Genomic DNA, 17,380 nt, shown 5'->3' on the forward strand with positions numbered 1-17,380 from the left:
CAAACTAGGGAGTGGAGACCCTATGCCTAAAATAAAATCAACTAGGGAGTGGAGACCCTATGTTGGAAAAACGACTAGGGAGTGGAAATCCTATGTCTAAAATAAAATCAACTAGGGAGTAGAGACCCTATGTTGGAAAAGCAAACTAGGGAGTGGAGACCCTATGTCTAAAATAACTTCAACTAGGGAGTGGAGACCCTATGCTGGAAAAGTGACTAGGGAGTGGAGACCCTATGTTGGAAAAATAGACTAGGGAGTGGAGACCCTATGTCTTAAAATAAATTTAACTAGAGAGTGGAGACCCTATGTTGGAAAACCAGACTAGGGAGTGGAGACCCTATGTCTAAAATAAATTCAACTAGAGAGTGGAGACCCTATGTTGGAAAAGTGACTAGGGAGTGGAGACCCTATGTTGGAAAAAATGTAACTAGAGATTGGGGACCCTAGGCTACCATATTTTTGAATTTTCTTCTCTTTTTTTATATTTTATTTAAGAAAAAATGAGTAAGAATGCAAGAAAATTTTTGGAAGAGACTTCCTTTTTGGATTGATTATTGCTGCAAAACTGTTTCTAGCCCTTGCGTAGTTTCTTTTGGTTGCACCTGCTTCTTGCAAGGTTGCTTTGGATTGCACATGTTTCATGTTTTCAAATAAATAACAATTGTTAGTTTGAAACGGTGGTTAGTTTTATGGCCTTGATTGTTTCAATCACTTGATCTCGGCTCTCAACTGCAACTGCTTGTTTCCTTAGAACTGATTTCATTTCAGGCCCTGGAGAACCTCTGGTTTCTCCAGACATTGCCATGACGGTTGGTCGGTGGAACTCAAACTTTTCGACTTTATCTTGCCTTTGTAGGACTTTCCCTTCTGATTTCTCATTTTTTTCTCTTTTTTTTCTTTTCTTCGGAGCATCGGGGGACTTTGGCTCCTCCAACTTTGTTGCAATGGCTAGTCGCGTGGGACTTAGATTTTTCCAACTTTATTTCGCCTTCGTAGGCCTTTTATTTTTGGCTTCTTTCTTCCGACTTAAATTTCAGAGCATTTGGGGTACCTTGTCTTTTCAAACCTTTGCCGAGACGGTTAGCCACGCGGGACTCAACCTTTTCAACTTCATCTACCTTTATAGGCACTTCAATTTGATTTTCTCCTTCCAAGAGTTTTCAATTTCAAAACATCAGCCAAATGTCCAGTCGAAGTCGACTTGATGCCTTTGCTGAGGCTGGGTGCCTTATTGCACATTAACTCGTGTCAAATGAGAACCCTGTAAATCAGTCTTGCCATCCCTTCTTTGTCTCAGCTTTGGAATAGAGTTAGACCGAAAGGAATTCAAAGTAAAAACAAACAATGGAATGGATAAATGAATTTAAACAAGAGGTATCCCTTTCGGGGAAAGAAAAGGACTTATCTGTGTCACACCCCCTTTTTACCTACCCTCGGGAAGGGGTATATAAGGGAGTTTTTTTCCAACTTAAAGTGAAAATCGAAACGGGATTTATTTATTTCAAGATTCAGAGTCGCCACTTGGGATAATTTTATGGTGTCCCAAGGCACCGGTTCGAATCCCGAATCGAGGAAAAGATTGACTCTGTCTTATAGTCCGCGAACATAGAAATCCGGGTAAGAAATTCTGTTAACCCGGGAGAAGGTGTTAGGCATTCCCGGATTTCGTGATTCTAGCACGGTCGCTCAACTGTTGTTATTGGTCTATTATCTGATTCTTAATACACTTTTAAACCTATGTGCATTTTAGCTTTAAACCGCTTTTAAATATTTTAAGGAAGATTTCAACGTCATCTAAAACACGTCTTTGGACCACGCCACATGAAATGAACCCGCAGTCCGAGACACATTTTATTTAACGTTGTTAAGATTTGGATTTGGGTCACATGAAATGCACACCTGAATTTAGGAAGGGTGTATCACAACTACATTACGGGAACCGTACCCGTAGCCATGATAATTTTATTATAACACACCCAAAGCACACTACAAGTGTTCCTTAAAATGTGAGGCACACCTCAGTTCGACTTATTTTCAAGAAACAAAATGCCAAACACCTCAATTTTCATTATTGTGTTCTGCCAGATCATAATATTAACACCAATGCATACGATAACTGTAAAGAGCGCACATAGTCAAGCATGAGAAGGTAGTGAAATACACTGACCCATTTGATGGATCACAAATCACTCCACTTAACATTTTAGATTTAACAGAAAGAGAATGCAAGTCTAACTTAGAACTAACAACGAACATGATATCTTAATAGTCATATCCACATGATGCTAGTATATTCCAATTAACTTTAATAACACCAGACCAAACAATTACTTAAACTGTTTATTCAAACACTTTTAATTTCTAAATTGATGAAGGAGAATATTAACCTCTTTTAACCATACTAGAATTTGGAAATTTAAGAGTGAGATGCAAGACTACTGCGAGGCACAAGAAACTGAAGTTAAAAAAAGACTTTCAAATCCTAAAACAGAGCTTACACAATACTCATGAACTACTCAAAATAGCAAGGATGAATTCTCATGAACGCGTCTAAACCAAATATGCAACAATGATTCACAAATCTCAAACAATAAACAAAGATGATTAAATCAAAGGCTAATATCATTCTTATCACCACCATTAGCACAATAAATAGAGCACCGTAAATAGACTGAAATAGCATATGTATATGAAAGAATTGAAACTCAAACCTCAAACCGGAAACAAAGAACAACGATTTCAAATCGAACCTCGACGGATAAACTCTTTATAATTAACTTCTGATCAAACACACGGACAAATGGAATGCCAATAACGAAAATCCAAACTCGAACAAACGCACGCAGCGACAAAATGAACGAGCTACCAGAGATTCAGTGAAACCCGGACATAAAACTTTGAACCTGAACCTCAAGCGACGATCCCCACTTCAATTAGACTCCATAGCAACAAGATATTTCCAACATAATTACAATCGACAAAACAGAACCAGAAATTTCCTTACTCTAACCTCAAACCGTCTGTGCGTATTAAGGAAGGAAGAAATTAGTTTCCTCCTTGTTTCACTACTGTTCCGTCCTCTCTTCACATTTTTGTGTTTCTTTTTTAATCTCCGAAGCCTCTCTAGGGTTCAACTTATCTTTAAAGTGGGGGTGAGGCGTTGGGTGGTCAAAATTTAGCCGGCGAAATCGCCGATTTACTGCCCATCGACGTTCTCTCTTTAAGAATGAAGGAGAGACAGAGGGAAATCTAGAGAGGGGTGTTGACGATGGGTGTGTTAATGGTTGAAGAAGGTGAACTCAGGGGTGTGGGTTCTGATTTGCGGCGCTCCTTCTACAGATTTTTAGGCGTTTTTTTGGTGTCCTTATATTTAGGTGTTAGGTACTATTATATAGGAGTAGAGATTAGGTTAGGGGTATGAGCCTAGGAATTATGGGCTAGGTAATTGGGCCAAGACTAGAAAAATGGACGACAAGATTTATAAAGACGGGATAAACCAACCTAAAACTAATTCCTCCTTCTAAAATTATGTACAATTATAATATAAAAATATAAAACTAATTTTAATTAATTGAACTAAACTATAAAACATAGAACTATTTTTTTTTTGTTTTCAAGATTATATAAAAATAAAGATAAGGTACTATTTTTGTATATTTTTTATTTAATTTACGAAATATACGTAAACTAAAATATTTTTTGTAATTTTCATTTTTTGTGACGAAATAAAGTAAAAGAGTCAAAATTAGCTGAAATAACAATATTGGGCCTAAACTAAATATTACATGCTAAAATGGGTGAAATTTCGGGGAGGGTCAAAAATCACATGTCTACAGCTGCCCCTCTTTGACTGAAAACACGAAGAGTTTTCAGACAAAGAACGACTAGACAAACTTTTTGACCCGACCCTTATTTAGGGAAACCGAAAGCTAAAAGAAAGGAAAATGTGATCGAGCCTTGGTATCTGAGCTGCCTACATATCCTTGGCTATAAAGGAATCAGGCCACGTGTAGTTCAGAAGTAAAAACAGTGATGGAGTATACTGAGGTGGAGAACCGGTCGAGGTGCCGTTCCGCTGAGGTTTCATTTCCCGGTCCCGTTATTACATCAAAACCAAAAATGAAAAAGACTAACTAAGCCTATCAACTACGAGTTACAAAATTCCTATCTATGAGTCTTCTGAAGCTTGATCTTGAGTCTTGGTTGGTTCTTCATGCGGACCCTAATCTGAATCTTGATGCTTGTTAGCCGCAGGTGTTGGTTCGATCTTCTTCAGCTTTTCAAACCAATACGGGACATGCAGAGCTTGTGACCTCAGCCCTGTCTTGAGCAGCTCACATCTTTCATTAACTTCTACATTTGGATTCACTTCTTATCTTTCTTTTTGTTGTTGTTTTTTTTCTTTTTTTTCTGGATTGTGACAAACTTCTGTTGATCATCTCAGACTGCTGACTCGCATTCTTGACGCGAGCTTCTTTTGTTGCTGACCTGAATTGCATTCTGAATTGAATTCCCTTTTTTCCAAGTGGGCGCCTGATTGCTGAACTTGAACTGACTTCCTTTGAAACTTGAATTGTTTTCCCTTGAAACTCGAGCTGTTTTCCCTTGAAACTTGAACTGTCTTCCTTCGAAACTGCTTTTCCTTGAAACTTGAACTATCTTCCCTTGTTCTCCAGGTGGGCGCCTAATTGCTGTACTTGACCTGTCTTCCTTCGAAACTGGAACCGTTTTCCCTTGTTCTCCAGGTGGGCGTCTGATTGCTGAAAATTTCTGTGTTTTCTTGTTTTCCATGTTGGTGTCTTCAATCAAAATCAACAAAACAAACAAAATTTTCTGCCCCAGTTTGCACTAAGAAGATTTGTGAGTTGTTAGCAATATTGTAAACCACTTATACTATTGATGCAATGATGAGTAAACTAAAGACTAGACTAGGATGTACGTCTCCTAAAAGTGATTGAGCTTGCGAAAAACTATAAACTAAGCTTGACTAAAGTAAAGACTAACCCTATTCTCCAGGCGGGACCCCTAATTTCAAGAAAACTAAACATTGATAACTTAAGAAAACTAAAAATTGACCCCTCTTTTTTTTTTTCAAATTCAGACTTCTTCTTTTTTTCAAAATATCCTAGGAGAAAATTCGTCAGACTAGGTTTTCTATCTTAAGAGAAAGATTCATCAGACTAAGACGTTAATCCTAGAAGAAAATTCATCAGACTAGGTCCTTTTTTTTTGGTATCTTAGGTGAAAGATTCATCCGACTAAGACGTTTATCCTAGGAGAAAATTCAGCAGACTAAGATTTTGATTCTAGGAGAAAATTCATCAGACTAGGTTTTCTATCTTAAGAGAAAAATTCATCAGACTAAGACATCTATCCTAGGAGAAAGTTCATCAAACTAGGTTTTACCTTAGGAGAAAATTCATCAGACTAAGATTTCTTTCCTAAGAGAAAGTTCATCAGACTAGGTCTTCTATCTTAGGAGAAAAATTCATCAGACTAAGATTTTTTTTTTGTATCTTAGGAGAAAGATTCATCAGACTAAGATGTTTATCCTAGGAGAAAGTTCATCAGACTAGGTTTTCTTATCTTAGGAGAAAGATTCATCAGACTAAGATTTTTATAGGAAGGAAAATTCATCAGACTAGGATATATTACCCTAGGAGGAAAATGTAAAGAGCAATGGCATGACTTTATGCATATTAAAAAGACAAATAAAGGCAAAAATTTGAGAAACTTCCCTTCGTCGGCTCTTCTCTTATTTTCTTTGTCTTTTTTTTTTGCCTTTTTTTTTCTATTTTTCTCTTTCATTTTTTTTCTCTTTTCTTTTCCCTTCTTTCTTTTTTTTTCTCTTTTTTTGGAACCTCTTTCCTTGCACTGCTTTGTTCCTGTTTCAAATAAAGAAAATTTTGTCAATTTTGAAAGTGATGGTCGGTTTGTGGCCTTGAGTCTTGAGCAGCTTGGCTTTTGCTCGATCAACCTGAGTCGGTCTCAAGAGACTTTTGTTCTGTACCAAATCTAATTGTTTCTCACCCAGTACCGTTTGTATTTGCAGCTCAAACAACCTTATTCCAATTGGAGATCTTTGCTTAGGTGACATTTTCTGATATCTTGAATGACTTCCTGCTTTTGAGTAATTTGTCTGTCAAAAAGAATCAGCAGTTATCTTTGCTTGCGCCAAGTAGACTGACAAGAGTTTTTTGGGGAAGCTTTTGTATGAATCCTCAAGGTATATTGACAGTAACAACCGAGTGTACTGGCCAAATTTACTTTGTGCAACTGAAAAGCTGGTAGCAGATTTTGAAATCTTTTCTTGCTTATTTTGACAAGGACTGACTCAGAGGGAAGGACACAATGCTATAAAAAAACAATATTAACAAGAAATGCCCCCTGTCGGAAGGACAAAAGGAAAAGTTTCTTTTTTTTCCCCAATAACTAGCCTTAATGGTCATGACATGCATTTTGGACTCAACGACCTGATCTATCAAACTAATCCAATCTTCCCTTTTACAATTCTTATGAGCTTTGAAGTCGGGCTTGTTCGTGCCAATTCTTTGCATCAGTTTCGCGACTCACTTTCGACTAGTGGTGCCCCGAGAGGTTTTTACCAACAAGTCTCTCTCATTTATTCATATCTGCTTACCGTCATCTTACAGTGCCCGTGGGGGTTTTCACTAATAAGACTCTCTCATTTTTCTTTTATTTTTCTTTCCCTTTTTGCGAGAAACTCGACGGTTTCTACGTCATGTGACAACCGTTGCTCATTGCATGCTTCTCTTGACATTCTTGAAGGCATATCGGGAGGTCTTTATTTGGAAGGATTTTGGATAGGGTTGAAAAGAAAGGACATCATGCAGGCTCAAAATAAACTCAAAGTAAAGGGGGTTGTGGACTTACAACTCTTGGAATCGACTCTTTCAAAAGTGAAATAAAATCTCTGCCCCAGTTTCAGATGCTGGGGATTTTTGGATTTTTCTATTTTTTTTCTTTTTCTTCTAAATTCTTATTTGGTTGGACCGAACCGTAAGACTGCCTACGTATCCTTATTTTAAAGGAATCAGGTCTAACGTAGTTCAAACATCTGACCTAAACTATTTTTCATCTTTCTTTTTGTTTCTCTTTTCCTTTTTTTTTTCTCTTTTTTTTCTTTTCTTTTTCTTTTTTTTGTTTGCCCCAACTTCTATTTTTGAGGGCATGGACCTTTGACAATTTTTTTTCCTGAACTTTCTAAGAATTGCCCCAGTTTGTACTCTTGGGACATGAATTATTTTTTGACTCTAAACTTGATTCCAAAAGAGGATAGTCAAAGAAAAATAACACAGGCTCAAAAGGAGTAGCAAAGGATATAAAGTGTTTGGGTAGCAGAAAAAGGGCCTCCCATCCTCAAGAACGTCAAACATGGTATCTTTTCGTGATCACAACATTGATGAACATGTCTGTCTTCTTAGTGTGCCATGGTCACAAGACATTTTTTCATCCCTTAGTGATAAACTTTCCAACAAACATCAATTAATTAAACATCCTCAAGCCCGATCTTCACAATGATTTGAAGGTGAATTTTACTCGACCTTAGTTCCAAAGTATTCCAACTCTTTATTCATCCTCAAAAGTATTTTTTTAGTTATCGAATTCCAAATTAAATCAGTTCCTAAGATCTGGCCAAAATTTCGCATGCATGTCATGTCATTAGAACTAGCGAGAAAAGAACTAGGAATAGAATGACACAAAAGGACAAACTGTATTTTATTGAGTAAAGGATGAAAGAGTTTTACAACTAAACAAGCAACCTAAAATACGAGTTACAACCCTAAAATAACCCGAAAAATGAAAATAGCAACAGAACAGACATACAAGACTCACACAAACAGAATGGGGGGATAGAAGGGTTTGACTCAATAAAACAAATAAAATCTGGATCACAACCCTGAAATAACCCAGATAATAGAAAAAACATCAAAACAAGCTACCAAGATTCCTTCTTGGTGAGGAGGGAATGACTTTTCAATTGCTAGGCTTGGCATTTAGCCACAAATTTGCTCATCAAAATCAGCAGAGCCTTCTCCAATTTCAACATCATTAACTTCAGTTAGCAAGTTCCCGAAAGGATTCTCATACTCCATGTCACCAGGTATCATCCCCAAAAAGTGTGCATCATGATGTGCAGGTAAAGGATTCTGCGCGACATTCTGGGTGTCACTGTCTTGGATCACAATCAGGTTTTCCCGAATCATCCTTTCTATTTCTCTTTTCAAATCCCGACAACTTTCAACATTGTGCCCCTGGGCACTGGAATGGTATTCACACCTTTTAGAAGGGTCAAAGATTCTTGCACGGGGGTCCACATGATTTGGAGGAATAGGTGCAATCATATCATACTGCTTTAATTTCTCAAACAAGCTTGCATAGGACTCTCCTATTGGTGTAGAATTATCTTTCAGCCTTTGTTTCCTTCTATACCCCTGGCTTGGATGTGGGTTATAAGGCATTTGAAAATTTTGTGGAGGCTGGTGGAGATTTTGCGGTGCTGGTGCTCACCTTCTGGGGTGTCTTGTTGGCCGGGCAACATACTGAGGTGCAGCAACAGAGTATTGAGGGTTCTGAGGAGGATAACATTGCTCAGGGGAGTCACGGGAAACCTGATGAGGTTGCGCATACCTTCGAGGTGTTTTCCTGGGACCTCTTCTCGATCCTGTTGTCATCATAATTTCTTCATTCTTCATATTCGTGCTACTAAAATTATCGGATTCAATCGGGACAGCCTAAGTTGCGGCTTTGAGAATTGCTTGACTTATAATTTTGCCGGTCTTAAGACCATTCTCAATCATTTCCCCCATTTTGATTGCTTCCGAGAAAGATTTACCCACTGTGGACATCATGTTTTGAAAATAATCTGGCTCTTGAGCCTGAAGGAAGACAGTGATTAACTCGTGCTCATCCATAGGTGGCTTAACTCTGGCCGCTTGCTCTCTCCATTTAATGGCATATTCCTGAAACATTCAGTTGGTTTCTTCTTCAAGTTTGAAAGGGAAATGCGGTCTGGGGCAATGTCAATGTTGTATTGGAACTGTTTGACAAAGGCCTGTGCCATGTCATCCCAGACATACCAGTGAGACGTGTCTTGATCCATAAACCATTCGGAGGCTATTCCCGTAAGGCTTTCCCCGAAATAAGCCATCAACAATTCTTCATTTCTTCCCACACCTCTCAGTTGATTGCAATACCTTTTCAGGTGGGCTATGGGATCTCCATGTTCATCATACTTTTCAAATTTGAGAGTCTTGAAACTAGGCGGCAAGTGGACATCGGGGAACATACATAGATCTTTGAAGGCAACACTCTTTTGACCTGCCAACCCTTGCATGTTTTTCAACCGTTGTTCTACGCTTTTCACTCTCTGGGTCATTTCTTCATGTACCATCTTTCGGGCAGGCTTCTCAATGTTTGTAGGAAGATCAAACGAGTACGAGTGGTACTTAGGAGAGTGGTACTTCTCTTGTTGTGTAGCAAATTGTGACTCATGACAAGGTTGTCCTCGACCACTGGCCCATGCTTGACACATTTCGGTCATTTGCTGTTTCAGTATTCTATTTTTCTCAAACATAGTAGACTCTTGTTGAACCCTCTGACCCTGAGTCTCTTGAGCACTTGTAACAGCTTCAATGTCAGTTATCATTTTTCCTTAGATCTTGTGTTTCCAGCTTACCACAAACCGACCACCTCAACTTTCTTCACAATTCAAAACAAAACATGTTAGAATGGACTCAGTCGGTCCTTATTATTATCAATATTTTTTCATTTCTTCATTTTCATTTTCTTCACTTCTTTTTAATGGTGATCGAACCTGATGTGGGTTGCCTACGTATCATTTGGGAACATGAATCAGATCTTGCGTAGTTCGGAAAGATCATGAATAAAGTAAATAAACTAACTAACTTTTTTTTTTGAATTTTTTATTTTATTTTTCCGAAAGATAAGACTTATAAAGAAGAAAGAGAGTATTTTTGGATTTTTATTTTTCTTCAGCATTTTTGCAAAGAAAGACTTCTAAAGAAGAATGATTGTTTTTTTGATTTCTTTTTTTGGAATTTTGAAAGAAAAACTTCTAAAGAAGAAAGAAAATATTTTTTGGAATTTTATTTTGAATTTATGAAAGAAATGCTTCTAAAAAAAGAAAATATTTTTGAATTTTGAAAGAAGAATGAAAATATTTTTTGGATTTTTGGAAGAAATTAAAAGAAAATATTTTTGTATATTTTTTTTAAAAACAATTAGGGTCTAAAAGAAAGGCTTTCTAAAGCAAGTAACGGAAAATATTTTTGGATTTTTTTGAAAATTGGGGTCTAAAAAAAAGACTTTTCTAGAGAGGAAGTAAAGAAAAATATTTTTGGATTTTTTGAAAATTATGGGCCGGAACCGATGAGGTTTGCCTACGTATCTCACATTCGGTGAGAATCAGACCCGCGTAGTTCGCCTTTTTGACGGAACAGGAAAACATGACACTTGAAAATTTTGGCTCGTTTTGAAATGACTTTTTTTTCAGAATTTTGGCAGATTTTCAGAATTTTCTAAATACCTACCTCTCACTTTTTTTTTTCGATTTTGATTTTTTTTTCTTTTTTCTTTTATTTTCTTTCCCTATTCTAGAAGTCAGTCAACATGCAAGTCGAAATAGACAGATACACAAGTAGCACGTAAGATGCATCAGGATGGTCTTTTAATTTGGGTACACTTGTCCTAGACGAACCCAACCTCTATGTTGTGTCCCCAAAGTCAAATGCACGTGATGCAAACAAGCGTTTCTACTAGCGATCCGGCATGAGGCTATGTTATTCTAGGTTTAAAACCTGGGTGTATTGTTCTAGACCTGGCTTACCTGAGCGGACAGCTCGAGCCGAGGGGGAGGCAACGTACCGGGAATACAGAAGCTTCAATGGCTTTGCAACTTGTCCGAACCTCGTTCTAAAATTAGGATATGACTCTAACAGAAAAGAAGTCACACGAAGTGCACATTTCCCAGATGATTTAGAAGACTCAGAGAGAAGAGGGTTTTCGTAACAGTTTATATACAGTTCAAGCAATATTAAAGCGGTAAAAAGCACATTAGCTCAAACACGCAAAAAATTAGATAATAGATAAAAGCCAAGTATAATAGTTATTCTAAGCTCGAATTCTGAACCCTGAACCAGAGATTCTGGGTTCGATCCCCAGCAGAGTCGCCAGAGCTGTCACACTTCCTTTTTACCTACCCCGGGAAGGGGTACATAAGGGAGTATTTTTCAAACTTAAAGTGACAATCGAAACGAGATTTATTTATTTAAAGATTTAGAGTCGCCACTTGGGATAATTTTATGGTGTCCTAAGGCACCGGTTCGAATCCCGAATCGAGGCAAAGATTGACTCTGTTTTATAGTCTGCGAACACAGAAATCCAGGTAAGGAATTCTGTTAACTCGGGAGAAGGTGTTAGGCATTCCCGGATTCCTTGGTTCTAGCACGGTCGCTCAACTGTTGTTATTGGCCTATTATCTGATTCTTAATACACTTTTAAACCTATGTGCATTTTAGCTTTAAACCGCTTTTAAATATTTTAAGGAAGATTTCAACGTCATCTAAAACACGTCTTTGGACCACGCCACATGAAATGAACCCGCAGTCCGAGACACATTTTATTTAACGTTGTTAAGATTTGGATTTGGGTCACATGAAATGCACACCCGAATTTAGGAAGGGTGTATCACAACTACATCACGGGAACCGTACCCGTAGCCATGATAATTTTATTATAACGCACCAAAAGCACACTACAAGTGTTCCTTAAAATGTAAGGCACACCTCAGCTCGACTTATTTTCAAGAAACAAAATGCCAAACACCTCACTTTTCATTATTGTGTTCTGCCAGATCATAATATTAACACCAATGCATACGATAACTGCAAAGAGCGCACATAGTCAAGCATGAGAAGGTAGTGAAATACAATGACCCATTTGATGGATCACAAATCACTCCACTTAACATTTTAGATTTAACAGAAAGAGAACGCAGGTCTAACTTAGAACTAACAACGAACATGATATCTTAATAGTCATATCCACAGGATGCTAGTATATCCCAATTAACTTTAGTAACACCAGACCAAACAATTACTTAAACTGCTTATTCAAACACTTTTAAATTCTAAATTGATGAAGGAGAATATTAACCTCTTTTAACCATACTAGAATTTGAAAATTTAAGAGTGAGACGCAAGACTACTGCGAGGCACAAGAAACTGAAGTTAAAAAAAAGACTTTCAAATCCTAAAACAGAGCTTACATAATACTCATGAACTACTCAAAATAGCAAGGATGAATTCTCATGAACGCGTCTAAACCAAATATGCAACAGTGATTCACAAATCTCAAACAATAAACAAACATGATTAAATCAAAGGCTAATATCATTCTTATCACCACCATTAGCACAATAAATAGAGCATCGTAAATAGACTGAAATAGCATATGTATATGAAAGAATTGAAACTCAAACCTCAAACCGAAAACAAAGAACAACGATTTCAAATCGAACCTCGACGGATAAACTCTTTATAATTAACTTCTGATCGAACACACGGACAAATGGAATGCCGATAACGAAAAACCAAACTCGAACAGACGCACGCAGCGACAAAACGAACGAGCTACCAGAGATTCAGTGAAACCCGGACAGAAAACTTTGAACCTGAACCTCGAGCGACGATCCCCACTTCAATTAGACTCCATAGTAATAAGATATTTCCAGCATAATTACAATCGACAAAACAGAAATTTCTTTGCTCTAACCTCAAACCGTCTGTGCGTATTAAGGAAGGAAGAAATTAGTTTCCTCCTTGTTTCACTACTGTTCCGTCCTCTCTTCACATTTTTTGTGTTTCTTTTTTAATCTCCGAAGCCTCTCTAGGGTTCAGCTTATCTTTAAAGTGGGGGTGAGGCGTTGGGTGGTCAAAATTTAGCCGACGAAATCGCCGATTTACTGCCCATCGACGTTCTCTCTTAAAGAACGAGGGAGAGACAGAGGGAAATCTAGAGAGGGGTGTTGACGATGGGTGTGTTAATGGTTGAAGAAGGTGAAGTCAGGGGTGTGGGTTCTGATTTGCGGCGTTCCTTCTGCAGAATTTAGGCATTTTTTTTGGTGTCCCTATATTTAGGTGTTAGGTACTATTATATAGGAGTAGGGATTAGGTTAGGGGTATGGACTTAGGAATTATGGGATAGGTAATTGGGCTAAGACTAGAAAAATGGACGACAAGATTTATAAAGACGGGATAAACCAACCTAAAACTAATTCCTCCTTCTAAAATTATGTACAATTATAATATAAAAATATAAAACTAATTTTAATTAATTGAACTAAACTATAAAACATAGAACTATTTTTTTTGTGTTTTCAAGATTATATAAAAATAAAGATAATGTACTATTTTTGTATATTTTTTATTTAAATTTACGAAAGATACGTAAACTAAAATATTTTTTTGTAATTTTCATTTTTTGTGACGAAATAAAGTAAAAGAGTCAAAATTAGCTGAAATAGCGATATTAGGCCTAAACTAAATATTACATGCTAAAATGGGTGAAATTTCGGGGAGGGTCAAAAATCACATGTCTACAATCTGGAGTACATGCGGACTTCGATGAACATGACATGCCTTTTGGACTGGATGCCTGATTAGTGTAAACCCTCCGACTATTAGAAATTCATCACAACTTTTGTCTCAAAATCGAGAAACCTTGCCAGGACTCTGTCGATGCCGATGGCTGTGAGGATCCTCTTTTCGATCAGGGGCGCCCTTTGCGAGTTTTCACGAGCTGACCTCTCTCATTTCTCTTCTCACCATCTCCTTATAGTGCTCTTTGCGAGTTTTCACTAACAAGACTATCTCATTTTCAATTTCTCTGCTTACCATCGCCTTACGGTGCCCGTGTGGATTTTCACCAATAAAACTCTCTCATTTTATTTCTCTTATTTGGTTGCATCGGATCCAGGTAGCTACATTCTCCGATCCTTGAACATTCTCACTGATTGATCGGAAGGACTTGAAAGGATTTGGATAAAAATGATTTGGACTGAATTACAATTTTGGAACTATTCAGGCGAGATCATTGCCGAACCATTATAATATCTGCCCCAGTTTCACTTTTGGGGAAATTTGGATTTTTATTTTGGTGTGAATGAACCTCAGAGAGAGGCTGCCTATGTATCCTTTCAGAATCAAATCGAACGTAGTTCAGGGAACTTTGTTTTTGATTTTCTTTTCTTTTGCTTTCCTTCTGTTTTGTTTTCTCTTTCTTTTCCTTTCCTTTTTCCTCTTTTTTTTTTTCCATTTTTTTTCATTTCATTTTCTTTGTCTTTTCTTCCCCCCCTTTTTTGTATCTTTCTTTTTCTTCTCTTTTCTTTCATCATCACTTTTTTTCATTTTTTCATTTTATTTTTTTTTCAATCTTTTTGTTTGTAATATTTTCAGGTTCCAAAGAAGGTAATCAAAGAAGAGTAACCAACTCAAATGATTTACAAAAGGGTTAATGTTGTTTGAGTAGAGAGTATGAAAGTCTTCACCATCCCAACCGGAGAATATTAATACTACATGGAGGATCAAACATAATACCTTTTGGCTGCATTTGCATTGACAGTTGTTTCGGGACATTTCCTTCGATGTTTTCCAGGTACAACTCTCTCTTTGGCAGTACCTTTGTTACCATGTATGGATCTTTCCAATCTGGAGCCAATTTTCCTTTAGCTGCTCCAACTCTTTGTTTTGTTTCCTTAAACTTATCTTCATTGCTATCTAATTCTTGATTCATTATTCGAAGTCTGACAGCGTTTTAGGATCTGGGCACGAAGTCCGCAAGCATGTCATATTATTGAAATCTGCATTTAATAGAACTAAAAAGAGAATAAGAAAAAATGATAAGATTAAGAAAAGAGACATTCCTGGACAATGAAATATTAATTTCATTCAATTTTTTTATTTTTGATTTTTTGATGATTTTGTTTTCAATTTTTGAAGATGGAAGGATTTACATCGGAAAGTAAGACAATAAAGTAAAACATCCGGATCACACCATGAGATAATCCGGACGCATAAAGGATAGCAAAACTGGCTACTAAGACTCTCGTCCGATAGGGAACTTTCATACTTGGCGACCATTTTTTGGCATTTCTTCTATCTCGGCAACGGCTACAATGGACTTCAGTGCCAGATCAAATTCCTCATCTTCACAAATCATTCCGACTATTGGCCCGCTGTTGTGGGCAGGCAACAGATTGTTCATCACATTAGGAGCTTCTTCATCCTGAAAAATGATTCTTTCAGCTTCAATCAAATCTTCAACTGCTGAGGGTCCAACAGTCCTCTGTACTGTGTCCTACTGCTCCAGAGTAGTATTCACATCTAGCATCAGCTCGGTGCTAAGGGACTCGGGGTTTGGCCGGTTCGGGGCCACTGGCTGTAATAGTTTAGCCTGATTAGCTTTTGGAACAAGCTTGAATACGATTTACCAATAGGGATGAACTGATTCTTTCTGAAAGGCTCTCTTGGGCGAGAATTGTATTGGGGATCATTTGGTTGAGGATTATATGGAGCTTGGTAAGGATGGACATTTCTGAGAGGTGGAGCTCGGTTTTGTGGATAATGTTGTGGCCGCGGGTAAGGTTGTGCGTTCATCACCGCATAGGGAGGCGGTGCCACGACATAAACAGCATCTGAAAGGGGATAATAGTGTGGTGGGATGATAGGAGGCACATATGATTGGCTGAATGACCTGCGGGCCCCCTCGAGCTTGAAACCATCATGGCTCCCTCTTCACTCCCATTTCTGTTCATCAAGCTCTCCGAAACATTCTGAGCAGACTGTGATGTGGCCTTAAAAGTAGCATAACTCAAGATTCGACCTGTTATTAAACCGTTTTAAACCATTTCCCCAATTTTGATAGCCTCAGCAAACGACTTACCCACAACAGACATCATGTTCTGGAAGTAGTCCACCTCTTGGGCTTGTAGAAAGACCGTGGCCATTTCAATTTCATACATTGGAGGCTTTACCCTGGCAGCTTGCTCATGCCATTTGACATCATATTCGTGGAAGCTTTCTGCGGTTTTCTTTTTCAAATTAGACAAAGTGTTTCTGTCGGGAGCGATGTCCACATTATACTGGAACTGATAGACAAAATCTCGGGCCATATTGTCCCACATGTGCCATTGGGTAATTTCTTGATCCGTATACCACTCAGAAGCAATTTCGGAGAGGCTTTCCCCAAAATAGGCCATTAGCAGCTCCTCTCGTCCACCAGCACCCCTCAGGTGGTTACAATATCATTTCAAGTGAGCGACCGGGTCTCCGTGCCCATCGTACTTTTCAAACTTTGGCATCTTGAAGCCAGCTAGCAAGTGGACATGGGGAAACATACAGAGGTCAGAGTGTGAGACACTCTTTTGGCCACTCAGACCTTGCATGTTTTTCAGGCTTTGTTTCAGGCTCTTCATCTTTTGAGCCATTTCCTCTTGCTCGGGATTTCTAACCACCTTTTCTTGCTCCACCGAGAGATCATATTGCGAAGGTTGAGTGAAGGAGTATGGGGTCACATATGTTATTTTTGGTTGAAACTGTGGACCCTAAAAGATGACCATTGGAGGTGGTGCCCTTGAAGCCAGTACCTGGGGGCGAACCATAGAAGGCATGCCAGGATCATTGGAGGGCATTGGAGGGTGCCCGTATGGGATAATCGGGTTGGGCACATGGGCATTGGTAACCTGACCTGACCTGGGGCTTAACTCAGGGAACCCAGGGATTGCACTTGGCGGGTCCCTACCATTAGACCAGGCGTCCCACATTTTCAATATGCGGAGACGCAACATCTTATTCTCTTCAGCAACTGCTGATTCTAGCTGCAGCATAGCCGATACCGGGCTATCCTCAGGACTGATGATTGGTAGATTGCTTGCGGAGGCCATCTGTGCCTTTGGATTTTGTGAAGGAGGGGAGGCTAGGCTACCAATAAAACCAACCACCAAAACCTGGCTAGTTTGCACATCCAACAACCTTGTTAGTTTTGAAACATTGAACATATAGGAAATCGCACGTTGGGATGTAATACACCTAACAGTTAAACGCTTCTGCCGTGTGTTTGAACGATTGCATGTTTTATCCCGGCCTTAACTAGCCCTTTTCACTCTGTACCTCTTTTCTTTCTGCCTCTCTTTAATCACTCTTGATTTTTTTTCCATCTCGTTTTTATCGCTCTTTATTTTTGGCACTCTCTTTTCTCTTCTCTTTTTTTTTCACTCTTTTATTTTTTGTCACTATTTTTCTTTTTTTTTTCTTCTTTTTTTTTCACTCAAATTCTCTTT

This window comes from Nicotiana sylvestris, chromosome 8 (assembly GCF_000393655.2).
Source record: "Nicotiana sylvestris chromosome 8, ASM39365v2, whole genome shotgun sequence".
Classification (NCBI taxonomy): domain Eukaryota; kingdom Viridiplantae; phylum Streptophyta; class Magnoliopsida; order Solanales; family Solanaceae; genus Nicotiana; species Nicotiana sylvestris.